The sequence below is a fragment of the Eschscholzia californica genome, unplaced genomic scaffold, assembly GCF_041429995.1.
Source record: "Eschscholzia californica isolate CP2 unplaced genomic scaffold, dmEscCali1.0.p SCAF_1, whole genome shotgun sequence".
NCBI classification, from domain to species: Eukaryota; Viridiplantae; Streptophyta; class Magnoliopsida; order Ranunculales; family Papaveraceae; genus Eschscholzia; species Eschscholzia californica.
In genome coordinates this window covers 31,383,712-31,389,711 of record NW_028238198.1, presented here as the reverse complement: position 1 = coordinate 31,389,711, position 6,000 = coordinate 31,383,712, and the positions used below count along the sequence as shown (strand labels likewise).

At 32.5% G+C, this 6,000-nt stretch overlaps 1 protein-coding gene and 1 long non-coding RNA gene across 3 annotated transcripts in view; one reads left to right on the top strand and one right to left on the bottom strand.

Moving 5' to 3' along the window:
• Nucleotides 1-217: 217 nt before the first annotated feature.
• On the bottom strand, nt 218-1,736 carry LOC147566065 (uncharacterized). Its single transcript, XR_015237389.1, has 3 exons — nt 1,605-1,736; nt 1,376-1,401; nt 218-582 (listed from the first exon to the last, which is right to left on the bottom strand). It is a non-coding gene; the product is annotated as an uncharacterized LOC147566065 (long non-coding RNA).
• Nucleotides 1,737-4,847: 3,111 nt separating this feature from the next.
• The window catches only part of LOC147566063 (pyrophosphate--fructose 6-phosphate 1-phosphotransferase subunit alpha), a 30,904-nt gene continuing 29,751 nt past the window's right edge, over nt 4,848-6,000 (top strand). For both annotated transcript variants that reach the window (XM_086652547.1, XM_086652548.1), the window contains exon 1: nt 4,848-4,928. The gene's annotated coding sequence lies outside the window, so the exon portion shown is untranslated. The remainder of the gene's footprint in view (nt 4,929-6,000) is intronic.

The window sequence follows — 6,000 nt, the reverse complement described above, 5'->3', positions numbered from 1 at the left end:
AACATGAATTTCTCGACGCATAAAACTCTCGGAATATACACCGTCCCGATATACGTGCACCACTAAGATGTAATTGACCGCGACGTTTTATCCTTAAGGCGTCAGCCAAAAGGGATCTACCGCGCTCGTAGAGCGCGGTGGACGCCTAGTTTAAGAAATAAAACTCATACGAAATATAATTGTGAGAACTAAATCATTTTCTTTTCGATAACACTAATATCTTTGAAGTGTCTATCCAACTTTTACTATCTCGTGTATAAAGAACTAAATCATTTTCTCCATCTTTCTATCTTAAAACACAGACCAAACATATAAACCAAACAAATACTCATATTCTCTATCATAACACAAAATCTAAACATTTTCTCCATCTTTCTATCCTAAAACATAGACCAAACATATAAACCAAACAAACACTCATATTCTCTATCATAACACAAAAACCAAACACATATATAAAAAAGAAATTGAGATGAAATGCAAATGAAAAAGATCACATTGACATGGTAATTTGATTTAATGGGGAACACGGGAAGCAGTTCGATTCTTATCTCTCCATGGAGGACCCGGTTTGCTTTAAACCTGAAGATGAAAATAAAGTCATTTGTCAAAACTAAGAAGAAAATCAAAATCTAAAAAGATAAATGAGAGACTAAGCTATTGCAGATTTGAAGAGAAAATTATAGTAAATAATGCAATTACAAAAACAACAATCTAGAGAAATGCAAAGAGGGGAAATGAGAGATTGAATCAAGTATGAAATTTAAAATAATGTGATTATCATCATATTACAAATTCGATCCAAACCTTAAATAATATTTTTATCAAACTATCATAAGTGACAAAGATATTAAATCAATTTCTAAATATACAAATCTTAATTAGATTAGCATCTTTCTTTCTCTACCAAAAAAAGAGCACAAAGAGCACAACTTACACGTTCAACCTTAAATTATAAGACAACATGAGAACCACAAACAGAGAAAGCCGATGATAGCATCAAACATAGTAATCTGGTTAATTAGATTATCATCTCTCTAAAAAAAATTAGTGAACATAAGAAATGCACAAAAAGTGTGAGAGTAATGGATTGAATCAAACCTTCAGAAATAGAGGATCTCTCTAAAAAAAATTAGTGAACAAAAGAAATGCACAAAATTATATTATGATCTCTCTAAAAAAAATTAGTGAACATAAGAAATGCACAAAAATTAAACACAAACAAACAAATAAATTTATTGTAAAAAAAAAATGATCGAACATAAGTAAATAAGAAAACCCTAAAGTAAAATCATTAGGCTTTAGAAATAGGAAATAAAAGAGAATAAAAAAAAAACAAAGAGATAAAAAAGGTGGAAAGGGAGAGAGATATAACCTATTGATTCTACCATCTTTTAACACCTGCAATGTGCATTGTAAAAACACTAATAAGAAGAAATAGAGATAAAAAATAGAGAGAGAAGGATAAAGAAATCAAACCGAAACAATAGCTTTCACACTAATTGTTGAATGGGACATAGATAGAACTTGTTAATCTACCATCTTTTAAAACCTGCAAAATTGAAGAAAACATGATAAGCACACCACTAAGAAAAACAACTTACACGGGATTGAAAGGAACCAAAATCTTTAGAAAGGAGAGGAGGGAGATGAAAACTTGCAATATATGACTCATTCTGTAGAGATAGAGGGAAACCGAAATGAAAAATAAATAAAGTGATGGAAAAGAAGAAATCAGATGAATTGTTTTTTCTTTAAAGGTAAATCAAATAAATTGTTGGGAGAGTTCGGTTTTAGTAAAGGGTAATTAGTTATAAAATGAAACCGATTCTCAGATGGTTGAGATTTTCATGGGTAGCTTTTTTTTGGGACGTGTCATGCAAGTGGGAAAAAACTGAATTAGAATGTGGGTAGTTTTTACAAACTTGAGATGTATCTTAGTCGTTAAATTCCGTAACTCAAGATTATAATCTAAGGGACACGAATATCCAAGACATAAATCGACGGTCCTCCTCAAAAAACACCATTGTGCTTTATATAATAGATATATATATATGTTTGCCGGTAATTGTTTAACAGGATTTTTTTTTGTTATAAACTTTCTCTTGATTTCTTCTTTAGATTTCAATAAAAATGAATTGTTTATCAATTCTTTTGAACAATTTGAATTACCTCTTATAAAAGTCAAATGAAAAAAAGAAAACCCAACAATAACCAGGAAGAGAGGGGGTTTTTGAAGAGAGAGAATGTCCCGCATGACGTAAGCAGGAGATCGGTTCTTCTCTCTCTTTTTTCCCCAAAGCAAATCCTAAACCACTCCAAAGATCAATCAAATTCACCTAATCCTTCATTTCAATCCTACATGCAATCACATATTCTGATCTAACCTACACACAAACAACTAATCAATACCTTTTCATCCATTACTCTCTCTCAACCACCATAAATCAGCAACTCAAAGATAGCCCTAATACGTGAAATCCAAATCACAAAATCAACCTCTCACCCAGCCAAATCACTACCTTTCTCTACTAGAACTGACCTTAATAGAACCATCACAGTAACCACAATAGATTTGTACTTTCTCTCCCCACCTCAATCAACCAAATAAGATTGATGATCTTACCTTGACTCTTTCCCATTTGCAGTCACCGAAAATTAGCAACTAGGTTCAGGTGAAACTCTCAGTAACCCTAGGAACACGCAAAGACAAATCCTAACAACTAGAGAAGATGCTAAGCATGGAAAGATCGAAAGACGCAGTGAATAATCATTAAATAGAATCACCTGACTACCCTCTTCAGATACTCGTATTTCAGCCGGAGGGAAGTCCATCTGATCTTAACTCCTTTAATTTTGATTATTCTTTTTAATCTCTATCTTCTTCTGCTTAATCTATACGAACCATAGATACACTGTTTCCAGATCAGATTATCGAACAACTTTAGCCAATAGAAACCAAACACCACATCTAGTTATCAATTTACAGTCTTTCTCTTACAATCTCTTAACACCTCTATCTTGACTCATAAATACCCATTAATATCAGTCTTGCATGTGGATTTTATTTCCTCTTTTGGTGATAAGCATTGCATCATTAGAGCATGAGCTTAGAGCTCATCAAATGGTGGTTTTTTTCATCCCTATCATGGTAACGGATAATCTTACCGTAGGTTCACACATCTCTTCGATACCAACTGAATATAACTTCAACCTTCGATCTCATCCTACCACCTTCTATTACTGCACCCAAAAATCTTGCAACTCCTGGAATCAAATTAGGTTTAGTTGGATCCATCGATTAACCTTGTGGCTCATGAGTTCGTATCGATTATCCTATAAGAGATTTAGTATAAGTATTAACTTACCTTTCGACCCCGGTCGGCACTCTACTTTGTATATTAATCTCCATCTTCGTCGTGCAGTTTATGCTACCTATGTTCCAACTCACTTTTTGTTGAGTACATGTGTATTTGGTGATCTTATAGATTTAACTCTGAATCCAAGTTCTGTAACATGTTCACTTCCACCCCTTTACGCAATTTTATTGCGATCTTTTGCCGGATTAGCAGGGTATTCATACTCGGGCTATGACGGCGATCCCATTTTCCAGGTGTCTGAACTGTTTCTACATTGTAGAATTCGATCGGATATGGTCTCTGTATATGGAGAATACTGGCGGGATAACCCGGAATCATCCTATGATTCCATCTTGCAGACACCCTCGTTTCTTCTGGAAATTTTGGGTGTGTGTTTGATCCATCTTAAGTGTTACAAGAAGTTAGATACGAGCTTCATCTTTAAAGATACCAGACGGACTCTCAAGATTAAATATAGTATCTTACTTAAGAAGAGTTGCCAGCCTTGCAAGCTACAGAATGAAGACTGCTCTACAAACCGAAGTTATACTATGCACCTCTTCAGTTCTGATATTTTGTTGTATTACTTTAATTATTGTATTTGTGTTTTTCTTCTTAGTATATTGTAATAGACTCTTTAATGTTAATGTAATCCTTTCAACAAAAAAAAATAAAAATAAAAGTCAAATGAATTTTTACCTTCATTATACGACCTCAAAACTTCTGTGAATTTTTATGCTGCTTCCAAAACTAATTATCGATTTCAGACTTTTTGAATTAAACACTATTAACTTATTTTTAATTTTTAATTTATGATCATATGTTCGCCAATGTTCTTTTGTGTCTTATTGTTTGTAAATGTGATGTACTTCGTATTCATAGGTCGAAAATCATTGACTTTTTATGATTTGCAAGACACAATTGTCTGTGCCCTAAGGGCACGGGTTATAAATAGTCTATTATATAAAACGCAAAGTTTTTTGCTGACTGGGACAAGCCAAAAGATAAATCCAGCCGTTCGTTGCATTTTCTCTATAATCTCAACTCTTGGATCTATTACCTACCTCAAAACAATGAAATTTGATCACCCACTAAAAAAGAGAATGTCAACACCCCTCTCATTTTCTAATCTACACCGTCAAGGGATAGTTCAACGACCAAGATTAATATAACTATCTCTCCCCATTTACTACCTACATTACTCAGTCAATCTCCAAACAGCCAAAATTAAAGGAGAAAAGGAGTTACATAGAGAAAAGATAATTGGTCAGTCAATCTCCAAACGGCCAAAATTAAAGAAGGAGAAAAGGAGTTACATAGAGAAAAGATAATTGGATTTCCAAAAGCCAAAACCATCCCTTTCTTCTTCCTTCTTCTTCTTTAATAGAGTGGAGTAAGAAATTCTTTCTTATTCATCATGTGTCTGTGTGATTTCTTGTTATCACTTTGTCTCTATTTATTTTCTCAATTCATCAGGAGTTTTTTTTTGTTTTTAGTAATTACAAGGTTTTTCTATTGTTGCAGATTGTATGACATGAACCAGATACTTCTGCTAAACTTTGCAAATCGGTTTGTTTTCCTCATTTCCCTTTCATTTATCAAGTTTTAAAGTTATTATAATTGGACTAGCTCACTGAATCCCAAACCCCTGAATGAGAATATCTTGATTTTGAGTGAGATACTTCTGATTAATTTTTTGTCTTACTATAGCTTATGATCATCTAATAATATGTGTATATTTGTTAAAATGTCTCTAACACATAATTGGGATGTTGGGAAACATTTTGATTTTTTGATTTTTTTTCTTTCTTAATGTAAAATCTTTCGTACCCAATGTGAATTTAATGAATTTAAAAGCATTCTTATTGTTAAAGGATGTTCAACTTTTGTATATTTTAGTCATTGTAGGGCAGGATACATGTATAAAATAGTTGATGATAGGTACATTTCTTCAATTTTCTTTCTTCCAGTCTCCTATACTCTCTTTAAATGTTACACCTATACCCATTGATATCCATGATCCACCAGGATATTCTCTTAATTTTTATTTTCTTTTGCTCTTCTTTACTGCCACGTTATTCTTGAGTTTTTATTTATTGCAAGATGCAAAATACGAAATACTATTTAGAATCTTTTTCAAAAAAGTTGTGACGAAGTTTTGTTTTGCTCACGCACTTTCAATTGGTTCCCCAATGCACTATGTTACAAAGTTTCTTACTCACTTCCTTGTAACCACTAAAAGTTTGCAATCGAAGATAAGTTTGTGAATGCAAGTAAGTCATATATTGGATAATTATATTTGTATTGTTCGTTAGTCTTGTTGATTTGACGTTTGACATTTATTTCCTCTTTGCTTTACTGTTTTTTTCGTTACAGATACCTGTCGATGAGGAGCATGGAAACTGATGTAAACGCAGCGCAAATATAAAAACGATAAACAAAGTAAAGAAAGAACGGTAAAATAACTGAATAAACTTAATAAACTATAAACTTTGATTTGGTTTTCTCTTCAATCTGAATAACAAAATAGACTAGACCTCCTTTTATAGGATAATAGACTTTCCTAGATAGACTCAAATTAGGATTCCTAAAATAATAAAATACTCAAAACATAGAAACTTCAAAATAAAGAAATATCAAA